Raw genomic sequence first — 17,037 nt, 5'->3', positions numbered from 1 at the left:
TGTTCATTACCCTTTGTTCTGTCACTGGACACTACAGAAAAAAGTGCTGCCCTATGCTCCTGACATCCACCTTTTAAATACTTTAAAGTGTTAATGAGATCCCCTCTCAGTCTCCTTTTCTCCAGTCTAAACAGCCTCAGTTCCCGCAGCCTTTCATCATAAGGAAGATGCTCCAGTCCAGAGTTCTGGACTCTCTCCAGAAGTTCTCTGTCCCTCTTGAGCTGAGGAGCCCAGAACTGGACACAGGACTCCACATGAGTCCTCACCAAGTAAGGGTAGAGGGGGAGAAGATCCTCCCTTGACCTGCTGGCCACACTCTTCTTAATGCATCCCAGGATGCCATTGGCCTTCTTGGCCACGAGGGCACATTGCTGGCTCATGTTCAGTTTATTATCAACCAGGACTCCCAGGTCTCTCTCTGCAGAGCTGCTCTACAGCAGATCAATTCCCAGCCTGTACTGGTGCATGGGGTTGTTCCTCCCCAGACATAGGACTCTGCACTTCTTGTTGAACCTCATGAGGTTCCTCTCTGCCCAACTCTCAAGCTGGTCGAGATCCTGCTGAATGGCAGCACAGCCTTCTGGGGAATCAGCCAGTCCTCGCAGTTTGGTGTCATCAGCCCACTTGCTGAGGGTACACTCTGTCCTCTCATCCAGGTCATTGATGAAGATGTTGAACAACACTGGCCCCAGAATTGAACCCTGTGGAATTCCACTGGCCACAGGCCTCCAACTCGATTCCATGCCATTGATCACCACTCTCTGAGTTCTGTTATTTATTCAGTGTTCAGCCATATATATACAAGGAGATATTATATATATGTATACATGTATGTGTGTACATATATATATATATATAAGGGGAAGAAAAAGGAATTAACAGTCACCTTTGTGTCCTTCTCAGAAAAATACTGACACGGACAATCAGATCATAATTGTACAGAAAATGAATGCAGGTGTGTACAAACCCCTATGGATCTATCAGCTGTGTACTATCCCAGATCATTCTGATTTCCTACTGCAATAAATTATCAGGGTCATACACAAAAGCAAAGATAATGTCCTATACCTTGGCTTCAGAAAAAGTTTAGACACTACCTTAGATGGCACTCTGGTGTGTAAGCTAAGGAAACTATCTGGAGGAAACTATTTTTAATAGTTACAGCATTCCACTCAGAGTGGAGGTATTAGTGATTTACTGTCAAAGTAGTGAGACCCACTGAGTGGGGATTTGACCATTATGTCCTGAGTTTGGAAATATTTACTAGATGATTTCTAAAGGTCCCTTCCAACCCCTACCATTCTATGATTCTATGAAATTTAGTGTGTTTGTTAACAACCTGGATGATGAAATAAAGTCTGATTATTGTATTTGCAGGTGACATGAATCTGAGAGGAAAAAATTAAGTTGACAAATTGCAACAATGGTCTGAAAAAGACAGAGAATGCTAGTAGACAATGATAGGTGCAAAGTTCTGTGTTTAAGTAGAAATAGCGGACTGTGCAAACACAAAAGGATAAAAAACTCCACCCATGTACGTAGTTGTTCTGCAGAGAAAAATCTATGGTTACTGTGAATCACAGCCTGGACAGGAGCCAACAGCTTTAGTAGGCTGATAGTGTCTGCTGTGGCAGAAAGGGCAGATGCAATCCTGAGTCGTATAAATAAGAGTATAATGTGTGAGATTGATGTAGCAGCCCTTACACCCTTTGCAGCATTGTTACCATCCCAGATGGCACATCATGTCCACCCTTGGAGGCTGTCTTTTGGGGAAGGCACAGATGAAAGGAGCATAGTAAGAGCACTTAGTGAAATGTCCTGAGGGGAAGGAACCAGACAGAAAGCCAAATGGCATTCATATCCCTCAAGAGTAGAAAACAGGAAGAACTTTCTCTCAGGATAGGTGATGATGCCCTGGTAAGGACAAGAGGAGCTTCCTCTTTTGTGTCTTGTGTGTCTCTAGGAGCAGGCTGGCCAGACACTGAGCAAGACAGCAACAAGTCTGCCCACAAACCAGCATCTGGAGCTCCCATTTGGCAAGGAGGCTCTGTGATGAGGCATATATTGCTGGTAACATCGATGCCAGCAAAACAAGTGGTGCCTAGGAGCATGGCCAATGCCACAGCTCATCCTGACATGCTGCCACAGCTCTCAGGAGCCTTGGGCAGGTTGTTGCCCAGCAGCAACCAGCGTGTGCTGCTGGTAAAGCCCAGGTAGCTGCCATGGCTTAGCACTGAGCCCCGTTGCCCACATGCACTTCAGGAAGACAAATGATGTTTCCATAGTGTTTAGCATGCCTCATGGATATTTAAAATACTTGATTTGGTAAAGGCTCAACCATCAGACACATCTTTCAGTAGCAGTGCTACAGGTCTTTTGTGATATTGTCCTCTTCTGTATTGTTGCCAAAGCCTGAATTTTACAGGTTGCCACTAGATGGTGATCAATCACGATCAAGCTACCTGGCTTCACATATGCGTGGCTGATTCAAATTCACAAGTCACACAAATACACGAGGTGATTCACACGAAATAAATATTTTCTGACACAGATTCATAACATCCTAGCTCTCCAATGTGGGCTAAAAGTACAAATGCACTGCACAAATTCTCTTAATCTTCCACAAAAATGAAAGTGTGATATGTGTCTGCCACTTACATGTACACATCTGAAGGAATGGATTAAAAATTATCTTTCTTTCAGAAAGAAAGAGAATTTTTAATTCTTGTTGTCAGAAGCTCTTCTTTCTCAAACCCAAGCTGAGCTTATCACACATACACAGAAGCTCCTCAGTACAACTACACGTAGATTATAAAACAGAGCAACTAAAGCTAAAAAGTGTGAAATGAAAGCATTCAAGGCTTTCCATCTCTAGAAGCAAGAGTGATAGTCCCACAGTTTCAGTCACTTGGAGAGAGACTACCTTTTTTCTTTCTCCTTTCTTCCTTAACATAGTTCTTATTTGGTCATTTTCTTCCTATCTCACCTGCTCACCCACCACCTCTCTTCACTCATGGGCTAAACTGGCTAATTTTAAAGTGCTGAAGTAAATTAGGGAATGCTGTTGGGAGCTGCAGTCCGCTAGTGGGGCAAAAACCTCCAGGAGAAGAGCAGTCACCAGCATGGCTGGGTCTGGAAAAGGAGAAAAGCTCAACCTCAATGCAAACATTTTTATAGCATTCAAGGACTGCTCAGGTGCTCTGCAGGGCTGAGAGATCATTATCTGGTGTGATTAATTCCTTTTGTTTGCTGTGAAGGGTGACATCTCCATTGCTTCTATTTTTAGCTGCTAAGTTTACTGCTGAAACAAGGATAGGTGCTTCAATTGCAGTAAGCAGGAGTCACTTTCCAAGCTCTGTAACACCATGTGACAACACAGCTACATAAACTACTATACTGTTGCTGGCTAATTCACAGCATATTTATGCTCCAGTAACCAGGCTTCTGTTGAAAGTCTCTATTAGGTTTGTCTGCAAAGACAGTCACACCAACTCAAGTACCTACCAGCAAGCTGCTCTTTGTGACCGCAGAAGGACCAAGAGAGTAACTTTGCAAGGCAAATCTCTCAGGGTAATGTCAACTCTGATGATACTAAAGATGAAATTTTGGAATTGCCAACTGCTTTTGTAGACATGTCAAGCCTTACCCTTCACAGTGACTCATCTACTGTCATAGATTGCAGCAGAGCTATTTTCCACCCTTGATTGTCTGGGAAGGCAATCAGCACTTTTTTTTTTGCTTTTCTCCCCAAATCATGTTTCCATAAGATCCAAAATCTTCAAACCTCCCAGAGAGCAAAAATACTGACTGTAATGTTCTACATGAAGAAACAAAAACTCACAAAATGTGTCCTAATCCAGCTGCATCTAGCTGTCTATCAAGCAATTCTGTGTCATACTGAACACCTAAGAAGTGGGCATGAAGCAGACTGCATGTGGCATCAAAATGAATAGCTTGGTAAACAGCTAATAGAAGGAAAGGCTAAAATAGCTTGAGAACAATCTACTCTGACAAAATCCATGTTGGATATTGATGTGAGACAAATCTGCAGTTACAGCCCAATGTAATGGTATGCACAGTTGGGATGCTGCTGCATGAGCCATAAGGTGCAACTCTACGGTAGTGATCCAGGGCAGAAAATGGAGAGTAGTGCCATGTAGACCTCACCATGTAGACTTCAGATATAGATGCTGTTGTTTTGCTGATAGGACTAAGCAAGTAAAATAAACTTTGAATGGTTGCTTCTCTCTGTCAATATTTTCTACTCTGGTAATGCAGATTGAGTGAACCTAAACTTCAAAGTAGCAAACAACAAATGAATGCATTGCTATTCAACTCCAACCATCTCCAAAATGTATTTGCCTTTCAGTGCTAGCAGAAAAGGAGAAGAGGTATAAAGGGAAATGCTTTGTGTGTTCCCTTAAAGCTCTCTTACATTTTGTGATCCTAGAATCAGTCAAGGCTGTCAGCTGATGCCACACAATACAGTCTAGGAGGGGAAAAAAATTTACCCTAAAGAAAATGTATTTCAAAGACTGATTTCTGAATAGTGACTGTAAAAGAGCAGTGCATTCAACTCAGGCTTCTTGCTGACTTGACTAGGCTACTGGGTGCAGCCATGGACGGTACGGCAAGTTGGATGCCTCCTGATTCAGGAGAAAAACCCAGATTCCTGCTTTAAGTCAGAGTTGTACTTTGGAGGCTAGAAAGTAAAGTTGGTAAACACTGAGCTAAGTGTCTTTCCAAAATAAAAATTGAAGCTCAAATGATGGTTTTTCAAAACACAGAGAGGGAAGATGTTCTTTTCAGGGCTGCTGCAGGCAAGTATAATGCAGAGTGTGTTTGATTCATCCTTCCTAGAACCTCAAAAGGTATTTGAATTATTCTCTTTTTAAAATCTTCTAAGATCTTCTCTCAGTTTCTTTGCTCCCCCAAATAGTTGATCTCACTGGTTTCTAAACCAAAAGAGAGGTGGTTGCCTGGAAGCTACAGTATCAGTGATGCTCTCCACTCTTACAAGGAAAACAAAGTTCTGAGCTTCTATTTTATTTTATTTTTTAAAGAAAGATGTATGTTTTCCAAATTACTTTATGATTTTCCTTTTACTTTGTAAAATAGTGAAAGAAGAAAAAGTGAAGAAGAAAGAAATACAACTTTTTGTACAGACAGACAATGCCATACTGAATCCTAACAAAACAAGGCAGAAGGTATAATTCCCAGAGACATCTTTCTTCACATGTTTTCATTAAATATGGTTCTGATTCCAGTATACTCATTGCTACCCAAGCTAGGGAACCTGACATCAGGTTACTCCATCCTTCCCTCTCCCTTCACTGCATCCAGTCCGTTGCTCAAGACCCATGAAGTTTTCGCAAAAATGTTTAGGAAACTCAGTCTGTCCCTTTTAATGGTTCTGCTACAATCTTTGTCATTCCTATTTACCTACAACCAGCATGAGCTAGCTATCTGCATCCCAAGGGCTTTTAAGACAATTCACATGGGTTTGGTAGAATCTATATTTTGTCAGTGATTCTGTGACAAGGTATTTTGGTATTACAATAAGAGCACTGTGTGATATTTCACATCTCCTCTCCAGTTTTCAAGGACGTTCATGATGCTAGCCACTGTTGCAAAGTGATACCCTAGACCAGCAGCTGACGGGGCTAGAAAACACCTTCTCTGGAAGTGCCTCAAAGGGCATTCAAGGTAAAAACTCCTGCTCTGCTTTTCACAGAATCACAGAATGGTAGGAGTTGGGAGGGTCTTTTAGAGATCATCTAGTCCAATCCCCTGCTAAAGTAGGTCCACCTAGATCAGGTCACATAGGGATGTGTCCAGGCAGGTTTTGAAGACCTCCAGAGAAGGAGACTCCATATCCTCCCTGGCAGACTGTGCCAGGGCTCCCTCATCCTCACAGTGAAACAGTTTTTCTTTACATTTAAGTGGAACTTTTTGTGCTCCAGCTTTTGTCCGTTACCCCTTGTCCTGTCACTGGACACTACAGAAAAAAGTGTTGCCCCAGTCTCCTGATATCCACCATTTAAATATATGTAAATATTAATGAGATTCCCCCTCAGTCTCCTCTTCTCTAGACTGAGTAGCCCCAGTTCCCACAGCCTTTCCTCATAAGGAAGATGCTCCAGTCCCCTCATCATCTTGATAGCCCTGCACTGGACTCTCTCCAGCACTTCCCTGTCCCTCTTGAGCTGAGGAGCCCAGAACTGGACACAGGACTCCACATGAGGCCTCACCAGGGCAGAGTAGAGGGGGAGAAGAACCTCCCTCAATCTGCTGGCTACACTCTTCTTGATGCATCTCACGATGCCATTGGCCTTCTTGGCCACAAGGGCACATTGCTGGCTCATGTTCAGTTTATTATCAACCAGGACTCCCAGGTCTCTCTCTGCAGAGCTGCTCCCCAGCAGGTCAGTCCCCAGCCTGTACTGGTGCATGGGGTTGTTCCTTCCCAGCTCCAGGACTCTGCACTTGTCCTTTCTGAACCTCATGAGGTTCCTCTCTGCCCAACTCTCAGGCCGGTCGAGATCCCACTGAATGGCAGCACAGCCTTCTGGGGAATCAGCCAGTCCTCCCAGTTTGGTGCCATCAGCCCACTTGCTGAGGGTCCACTCTGTCCCCTCATCCGGGTCGTTGATGAAGATGTTGAACAAGACTGGCCCCAGAACCGATCCCTGTGGAACTCCACTGGCCACAGGCTTCCAACTTGATTCTGTGCCATTGATCAACACTCTCTGGGCTCTGTCATTCAGCCAGCTCTCGATCCACCTCACTGCCCACTCATCCAAGCCACACTGCCTGAGCTTTCTGATGAGGATGTTGTGGGAGACTGTGAAAAGCCTTGCTGAAGTCAAGGTAGATGACATCTGCTGCTCTCCTCTCATGTAGCCAGCCAGTTATGCACTCATAGAAGTTTATCAGGTTGGTCAAACAGAATTTCCCCCTGCTGAGTCCACAAAGACTCCCCCTGAGAACCATCTTTTCCTTCATATGTTCAGTGATAACATTCAGGATGAGTTGTTCCATCACTTTTCCAGGGATGGAGGTGAGGCTGACTGACCTGTAGTTTCCTGGGTCATCCTTCCTGCTCTTTTTGAAGACTGGTGTGACATTGGCCTTTCTCCAGTCCTCAGGCACCTCACCTGTCCTACCTGATTGTTCAAAAATGATGGAGAGTAGCTTAGCAACCACATCAGCCAGCTCCCTCAGCACTCCTGGATGCATCCCATCAGGTCCCATTGACTTATGAATGTTAAGCTTGCCTTTTGTTACAGATCTGTTATGCTGGGAAAAAAGGAGGTGACTTGGCTCAAAGTGGGGAAGGATTATGAGTGGATTTATTTCTAGCCCCAAATGATCCCAAAGGGGTAATTTTCCACTGAGTGAGCCAGACTGTCCCAGTCATTTAGGGCCTCAGCAATAAGGAAGATGACAGAGGCACACAAATGCACCGTGCAACAGTTTCAAGTAATAAACCTTTTTGAAAATTCCCTTTTTGCTTCATGATTTTTATATCAGTGAGAAGTTATCTTAACAGACAAGCCAGTAGTCCCTGCCTACAGGAATTTCCTCACATTTACTTTTCTGCTAGTAAGCTGCTCTGAGGTGTTTATATATCGTCCCTGTTTTACAGGTGATGGAACTGAGGCACAGTGAAGCTAAGTGGCTTGCCTCCAGTCACAAAGTAAATTAGTGGCCAGGCAGGGAAGAGATCAGTTTCCAGCTCAGAGCTTTTACAAAGTGCATTTTGGGCTTAGGGTAAGATTTTCAAAGGAGTCTTGATTGCTTAGTTGTGGCATTTCAGTAATAAAAGTTGAGTTAGAGCAGTGTCTGCATTACTCAGGGCCTGGCTCATTCCCAATGCCGTGCTCTTCTGTTTTCCTTCAGAGAAGGTTTTGGGGTACAGTTCTCTATCAGCAAAGTCATCTGGTTACCAATGTGTGTGATTTCAACTGAGCATCAATAATTAGTCGTATTCATCCCATTGACGGGTTTCTGTCAAGCGTTTGTTAACATGAGATATCAGCAGCATATAGGGGAAACCTTTCAGGATGAAATGCATGCAATCGCACCAGAGGTCAGGAAGTTGTTTTCCATGGGGTGCAAAGGTCAGAAATAGGTTCCATAAATATAAAGAGCTGCCTTCACCCAAGGGTCAGGGTACTACTGCCCACCATATGCTTATAGCTAATGCTGGGAGACTACATGGGTTCAGTTAACATGCCTCAGAGATGGAGATGGGCCCTTCCCAGCACACTCTAACTCAGATGCAATGGCCTATGTTCTGCCTTCAGATACTGATGTCAGCCCTTTTCTTCTACTGGCAGAAGGGCAAATGGAACTAAGATACAGATTAATCACACATCCTCCAAATTTACATCCTCACTTTGACTCGATGTGATTAATACAGCTACACATACTTATCAGAGATAAGTATTTGGCTGACAAACGCCAGTGAAAATCTAAATCTAACCAGGAAAAAATCCTAGCAAACATAGCCCCCATTTTTTTCCCCCAAATGGAAACCTTAATCTCAGTGAGGGAGGGAGAGAATAGGAATGGGGAATCATGTTTACTGGAAACACCATCAAAAGTAGTCCTGCAGTAATTTCAGGCTGTGCCCAAGGGGCTTCAGCCTTCCTGTACTCCTGCAGCTGGGCTCTGCAGGTGCTATAATTCAAATTCCCACTAGAGGGTAGACAAAACTCTTCAAGTAAGAGGATTATCCGGGAAAAGCATTAAGTATTCTAGAAACAGTCACTGATTTGGAAAAGGAGGCCTAGGCTGCAGAAGCAGCAAAGTAGGAAAAAGAGAAACAAAATGATGTTCGTACTATCTGTGAGAGCAAGATGTGAGCATTGTTCCAACTTCTTGGTTAATAATTACAAATCAAATGTAGCTAGAGTGGCTATGAGGTTTTAAACACATAAATCATAAATCAAAATCAGACAATCTTGTCCCTATGGATGTTATCTTACAAACACAGGTAGGGCCCTGTTAAGTGTACCAAACAAACAGGAAGGATAAATACAGGGAATTAGAGTTTATCCACTTTGGGGCAGCAATGAATTCACTCCTCCTGACTGCCCATCTAGTAACATCAAACACTAGATTGTTATTGACCACTCTACTATTGCAGGAAGTGACGGCTTGCATTTTCTCCTTGCACATTTCTGCACTGCTGAAATGCAGACAGGTTTTTCTGAAGAAAAACTTGCTGCAGAAGTGGAAGGTACGGCAATAAGCATCAACACATCTTCCTCTTCTTGCTGTCCCTCAAAGAGCAGATCGTTCTTGAGGTGAGCCTTACCATTTCAGGGAGCTCCCTGCATTTCAGATAAAGGCACTGGGAAAAGATTTTCTCACCAAACAAAACAGGCCTCCACACTGGTTCTACAAACCCAATGCTAAGGAAGCCAAAGCAATGCTGAGTTTATTTCTCAGTTAGTCTCAGATCTACAAAGATGGCCTAAGACACAGAAGCACCACCTATGCAAGCTAAATACATTTTTGAATGGTAAGCAAGGATTTAATTTGATCTTCTTAAATGTAGCTTGTTTACACTGTCAGAGGTAAGGATCAAAGCAGGCCCGTCAAAGAAGTGGAGATCTCAGAGGCATTCCAAAAGCTGGGACACCTCCCACATCTAGGATAATTAAAGGCTGAATTAACTGTACCATGGAAGACAGGCACAGCAATGTTTGCTACCATAAGCAATCTCATCTGACCCTTAAATAGCTGTGGGTTTTTGAATGGAAATGTTGCCCTTATGTTCTGGGTGGGTCCCATCTGCGTGTCCCGCATAGTCTTGTGGGTTGCAACAACTCTGCAGTCAACTGAGCTGATGAAGCTGGGTGAGACATGGCAGTAGTTTCCACAGTTGTGGAGAAAGATTATATTTGTGGCCCTAATGAGCAAAAAAAGAGGAGCCTTTCAGGCAACCACACGTGTTTTCACTGCATTAAGGCATGTGAATCCGTTGCAAAAAGATTTTCACAGCACAATATTGGGAGTAAAGGGAGGAGCATTAATCCTGAAATACAGCTATAGCAAATGAGGTTAAATTGTACATTGTCTATCTGACCTATACTGTAAGGTGTGAATTATAGCTTTGCTGGATGCTGGCACAAGATAAGGAGAGGTATCTGGAATTTGGCAGAGGGCTGCATTTGGTGTCTATTAGACCATTGCAAGAGATCTCATTTATCTACCCTGTAGTTATCAATACCTCTACCATCTGTCCTTGCCATGGTAACTGAGGGAACTACCTCAAGTGATGTAGGTCTCACGTAAAAATCCCTTCTTCAACACTCTGGAAAAAAAAATATTTTATGGAAGAAAGAGTTGCTGTTATACAGAAGTCAGTGACAGCAGTTGAAAAGTAGGAAAATATCTCTTTCAGGGAGTCAAGAAGCTGGAGTTGATAGAGAACAGCTGGATCTCGGCAGCTGTGCTTTATCACTAAGTAGTTGCCTCAAAGGGACAGTTGATGTTAAATTCCTTTTTCTTGTATGAAATAAAAATATTGAAATAGAGAGATGACTTTTGAGGCCTTTGGAGAAACTGAAGGCTAGTTTAACAAAGCTTAAACCACACATCTGTACAGCAAGTCCTTCTTGTTGCTGTCTTGCTGCAGTCCATGAAATAAATCTTCTCATCAGCACAAGTTTCCACTCAAAAGCTTTCTGCTCCTAGACAGATGAGATAGAGATACTGGTAAGGGTGAAATGCCACACTAAGCAGCTTCCAAACCAGATCATCAACAAAAGAATAAACTGCTCAATCCTCTTTCTATTACTTGCACAGCCCTCCCTGGTAGACAGTTTATTGATGATAGAGTTTTCAATCCCCAGAGAAGTAAGAAGGGTATCAGCAGAGCTGCTACCTTGGACTTCAGAGGGCAAACTTTGGCCTGTTTAGGAGCCTGGTTGGCAGATTCTCTTAGGGAGCAGTCCTGAAGGGCAAAGGAATCCAGGAGCAGTCTGAATGTTCTTCAAACAGGAAATCTTAAAGGCTCTGGAACAGGCCTTCCCCATGTACTGAAAAATGAGCTGATGGGGACAAAGACGCCTGGCTGAATAGAGATCTTTGGCAGGCAACTCAGGATGTCATAAAGTTATACAGGGCAAAAACTAGGAAGGCCAAAGCCCAACTAGAACTTAATCTGCCTACTACCATAAAATACAATAAAAATGAACCTATAAATACATTAGTAACAAAAGGAGGGCTAAGGAAAAATCTCCATATTTTATTGTCTGTGCAGAGAAGCATAGTGGGAAAGGATGAGGAAAAGACTGAGGTATTTAGTGCCTCTTCATCTCAGTCTTTAATAGTAAGACCAGTTGTTGTTCAGGTACCAAGCCACTTGAGGCAGAAGACAAAGGGAACAAAATGAAACCACCTAAGTACAAGTGGAAAGTTGTATGATGTGCTGCTCCACCTCGACACACACAAGTAAATGGGACCAGATGGAATCCACCTGAGGGTGCTGAGGGAGCTGGTGGCTGTGCCCACTGAGCTGTCCATTATCTATCAGCAGTCCTGGCTCACTGAGGAGATCCCAGTGGATTGGAGGTGAGCAAGTGTGATCCCCATCTACAGGAAGAGCTGGAAAGAGGATTGGGGGAACTAGAGGCCTGTCAGCCTGACCTCGGTGCCAGGGAAGGTTATGGAGCAGAGCATCCAGAGTGCCATCATAGGGTATATACAAGGCAACGAGGTCCTGCTTAATTAACCTGATGTTATTCCATGACAAGCTGACTCACTTACTGGACAAGGGAAAGGCTGCAAGTGTGGTCTACCTGGATGTTAGCAATACCTTTGACAACATTCCCCATAGCATTCTCCTTGAGAAATTGGCTGCTCATGGCTTGGACGGGTGTACACTTTACTGGCTAAAAAAACTGTCTGGAAAGCTGTGCCCAGAGAGTGGCAGTGAATGGAGCGAAATCTAGCTGATGGTGGGTGACCAGTGGTGTTCCCTGGGGCTTAGTGCTGGGGCTAGTTCTGTTTAATATTTTTATCAATGATCTGGATGAGTGGATCAAGTGTGCCCTCATCAAGTTGGGTGGGAATGTTGATATGCTTGAGGGCAGGAAGGCTTAAAGACACCTGGACACTGGATCACTAGGCTGATGCCAATTGAGGTTCAACAAGGCCAAGTGCTGGGTCCTGCACTTGGGACACAGCAACCCCATGCAATGCTACAGGCTTGGGGCAGAGTGACTGGAAAGCTGTCCAGCAGAAAAGGACCTGGAGGTGTTAATTGACAGCTAGCTGAACATGAGCCAGCAGTGTGCCCAGGTGCACAATGGCATCCTGGCCTGTATCAAAAATAATGTGACCAGCAGGACCTGGGAAGTGATTGTCCCCCTGTACTTGATGCTGCACCTCAAATACTGTTTTCAGTTCTGGGCCCCACACTACAAGAGAGACATTGAGATGCTGGAGCATATTCAGAGATAGGCAACGAATCTGGTGAAGGGTCTGTAGAACAAGTCTGATGAGGAGCAGCTGAGGGAGCTGGGGATGTTTAACCTGGAGAAGAGGAGGCTGAGGGGAGACACGATCACTCTACAACAAGGAAGTTGTAATGAGGTGAGTGTTGGTTTCTTCTCCCAAATATCAAGTGATAGGATTAAAGGAAATGGTCTCAAGTTGTGCCAGGGCAGGTTTAGATTGGAGATTAGAAAAAAATCCTTTGCTGAAAGGGCTATCAGGCATTGGAACAGGCTGCCCAGAGAAGTGGTGGAGTCAGTATTGCTGGAGATATTCAAAAGACGTGTAGATGTGGCACTTAGGGACATGGTTTATTGGTTGGATTCAAGGTTCTAAAAGGTCTTTTCCAACCTAAATGGTTTATGAATGTCACTTATGATTCTGGCACACAGGGGCAACATGATACTTTACTGGCACTTAATGAAGAAGTCAAGCATTTACTGTTGCTACCCTGGAGACTTCAGCTAAATGCAGTGCTGCCATGTTAGTGCTGAGAGTTATCTGTACACACTAATCATTGAGGGAGAGAATTAGGAAAAAATGCCTTGCCTGAGATGAGAGATCTATTTATGCCCTGAATTAAGGCTGACTTATCTGTCCCTAGTTTATTTGTGAAGAAATCAGACGTTCTGATTTCCATTAATAAAAAAAAAATCTGACAGAATACTATTGCCTTGCAAACTGCAGAATCAATGGAATAAAAATGCTTCATGTGAATGTCTTGAATCTATCTAAACTGTTGATAAAAAACAGGCAGGCAGCATGAAGGCTAACTACCCAGCTAGCCAAACAGTCCCAGAGAATGGAAGAGTCGGTGATGGTAGGTTGGATGATGGGCTGCTGCATTATCCACCAGGATAGTCCAACGCCTTTCTTGGGATGGAGCATGTTTCTCTCTGAAATCCTCTGGGAAGGGGAGACAAGAAACACAAAACTTGGCATTATGTGTCTTTTCTCAGATTTTTGACAACAGCTGGTGCTGCTGAGAGTCGTGGCTGAGCTGCTACTCCAGGCATGGATAAAATCAATAATATCAATAACTTCCAGAAGAGAAGTGCAAGACCCTGCTCTAGGATGTTTAGCATGACAAAACTTTCCATCCAAGTCCAGACTACACAATGAGCTCACCCTTCATACATTCACTAGTCATTTGGGCAATGGAGCACAAAGTATGCCTTTTAAGCGTGTGGATGACAAGAGAAGGTCTGGTGAATAGCATTAGTTTCGAAGCAATTCACAGAAACTGGAGAAATGGTCTGAAAAAAGGGAGATGCAATGCAATGAGGACAAATGCAAAATTTGTGTTTATAGGAAAATAATCAAAACTGCACAAATCTGGGCTATCTGCTTAGGCAGCAGTACCACAGTAAAGAATTGAAGTGCTACGCAGGTCACAAGCTGAAGATCAGTTCTGCTCTTGTGAAAAGGAAAAACAGGAAAATGGGACATAGGAATAAGAGCCTTGTAGGATGAGTAATCTTTCTGTTTTGGTTACATGTCTCCTGGGATGGTACATCTGGTCCAACATTGCACTTCAGGATGGAGGGGAATCTGCTGGACAAGGAGCAGAACAGAGGTTCAAAAGGATATAACCAAAAAAAGAAGAGGTTGTGGAATCAGAAGTTGTTCAACCTAGGAGTAGCACCACTGAAGGAAAGATGATGGTGACCTTCACACATATGATCTGTATCTAGAAAGCAGTATACCCCCAGCTAGGACTAGATCAAAGATGGAGATGAGGCAACACATCCTGTGGGCACAGAGAAGCAGAGGAGTCGTCTAGTGGTAGTCTAGAGAGGAGACTTTAGAGGAGGTTAAAAAAGTCTCTGCTGGGACTTCCAAGGATAGGAGGATCCTGTCTGGGGTCACAGATGGACTACATGTCCCTCCATCCCACGTCCTGCAATGCCTCAGGCAAAATCCCTTTGAATCATGACAGGATTTCAGGAGAGACAAGCATCTTGCTGCATGCGTCAAGATAATCTCTCAGAAAGGGGAGATGTCTGCACTTGGCTCCTTACAATGACTATGCCACTGAAGCCAATGGATTAGATACTCTGCTGGGATGAATTAATTTGCATCCAAAGCCAGGAGCAATGCACTAGTTTACACCTCTGTAGAATATGATGTGCAAAATCTGATGCAAAAGCCTGGTTAGTAATTCCCTCCTCAGGTTCCAGCAAGCCATCAATCATGCCAATATGCAGCAGGAGATTTGTATGTCGGCAAAATGCAAAGCAGTGGCTAAAATCCCTGCCTGACCCCAAACAGCCCGAACACCCAAGGTATTGTGTTTTTTATATCCTTTAACACATTGTATCATTTCATTTTATCACCAGCTATTAAACAGTTTAAAAGCCAGGTCAAGCACACAAAGCTTCTTCTAACTCTCTTTTCTTGAGAAGTCTAATCTTCTGTCCCATGGTGATGTAATTTCTTCCCTGTTGCCCTACTATTGCAAACTTTGATAAATAGTCACACATTTAGAATTGGCAGAGCCAGCTCTGAGAGCAATGACAGAAATACACTGCACCATGATTCTGTACCGCTGCTTTCTGCTAACTCTCTGCGTGGGTAGAGAGAGAGAAATGCATACCCTCATCTCTTGCTTTACTAGGTATTTAGTTTCACAGCTGCTGCTCCAGCAGAAGCCAGTTTCACCGCAGATGGCAGCAAAACGTTACTTTCCGCATTATGTCACTCTTATTTTCCAGTGCTCCACAATTTTTGCATGTGGACTATATAAACCAATGCAGTCAATTTACTACTGTGTCTTCAAAATGACAGAACAACATACTCAATTAAGTGCTGGTGTTTTAGCTAGAACTCATTCTCTGATGGAGACAGATGTGACATTCAGCTGACATCAGAGATCCCCAGTGAACCCAAGTGTGCTGTGTTAGTTGGAGTCCTACAAAGCTCAGAGGGACACCAGACCAAAGCCCAGGAGTGGCACTGAAGCTCTGCAGAGAAAAGCTTTCTTTCTTTCATATATTTGATTTAGATGAGCACAATATAGCTGGAGGAAAAACATTAGATTAAAAAAGTATGAATTCCACAGAATGGGTTTGCATGAATTATGTCTTTGAAGGCTATTTCAACAATCCACATCTCCACCCAGTCTGAATAGTCAGAGAACTATTAATTGCCCGAGGATAATAATACTTAGCATTTAAGCATGGTTTAAAGAGCACAAGGCTCTTTCAAATGCAGGGAAGCTGCATGACTCTTGAGGTGAATCTGGCAGAACAGCCTTGGCAAGGGAGAGGAGCAGAGGAGCTGCCTTCAGGCTCCCATGGTGGTAGAAGGGTTTCTCTTGCAGGAGGGATGGAATAGGAAGGGTTTGGGACAAGGGGCCTAAACATCTCTGTTTGCACAGCTCTTTGCCTGAAAGCAAGGGAGGTTGCTCCAGAAAATACAGGACCTTTGCCTCTGCAATCAAGAAACAATTTGCAAGGCATTTCCTTGCGGGTTTCTAGCCCTATTTTATGTCTGTGCTCAAGCAATCTCCTAATTTAACTTTGACAGAGAATTATTTCTGTTTATTGCTTTATGATAGTAAAATTCTACCTGCTAATTACCTTACCTTATCAGAAACAAGCACTAGTAATACAAACAACTAATTTACCAGTTTATAACTTCAGTGATCATGTGAAAAAAAGAATTAAAAGAGATAAGCTTGGGAGGGAAATGATGCTCTTAAAATATGAAATGTATCCCACATGGCTGAGCTTCCTTCTGTCCTCTTTGTACTCCTCTTGGCATCAGTACCACTGGGAAAAGCTTATTTGCAAAGCACATGGGAGAAATTTCAGCAGGTGAGAGCTGGGCCCAGAGAAATGAGGAGGGGGAGCAAGGGGAGAGGGATAGTGGTAGCAGAATTACAAAGACCAGCGCAGTAATGAAGTGACCTGGGGTCCCTCTGCCAAGAGCCAGGCATTAGCTAAGGGCTCATGTTAGCTGAGGGAATGGTATCTAGCTAATAGACAGGCTCCTCTTTGGCTGCATATATTAAATTAATGTGTAGAGGGCTGTGACAGTACAAGCCACTTTCTGAAGACAAAGCTTTATTAGACTGGCCTAAGGCAAAGGGCAGACTTTCCCTCATGTGCCAAAGTATCCTGCAAACAAATTACAGGAGCAGTGGCACCACAAGAGAGTCTGTCTTCAATGACTGAAAACTTGCTTGTATGCTGGAGGCCACATTAACAGGACCCTTTTCTGGGTCCTTGTACCAACACATCACTGGAAGCCAAGGAGGCTGCTTGTCTTGGAATTGAAAAAAAAACCCAAAAGAACAAGGCAGCAAATTGGTCCTCTCTGTTTTCAGACTGACTGAGCTGAGTCATTTTCAGGAAACACCCCATTACCTAAATCAATTACAACCACTGCCACATCTCCCAAAGAGTTTAGTTTGGCTTTCAGTGTCTGCTGGGAAAACTCTAACCTGCACAGCTGCTCTGTTTAAGGCCACTTCATAGCTGGGTGCTCTTCTAGAGTTTTTTTATTCACCAGTTTATGGTG

This window comes from Colius striatus, chromosome 1 (genome assembly GCF_028858725.1).
Source record: "Colius striatus isolate bColStr4 chromosome 1, bColStr4.1.hap1, whole genome shotgun sequence".
Lineage (NCBI taxonomy): Eukaryota > Metazoa > Chordata > Aves > Coliiformes > Coliidae > Colius > Colius striatus.
This window is presented reverse-complemented; position numbering follows the sequence as displayed.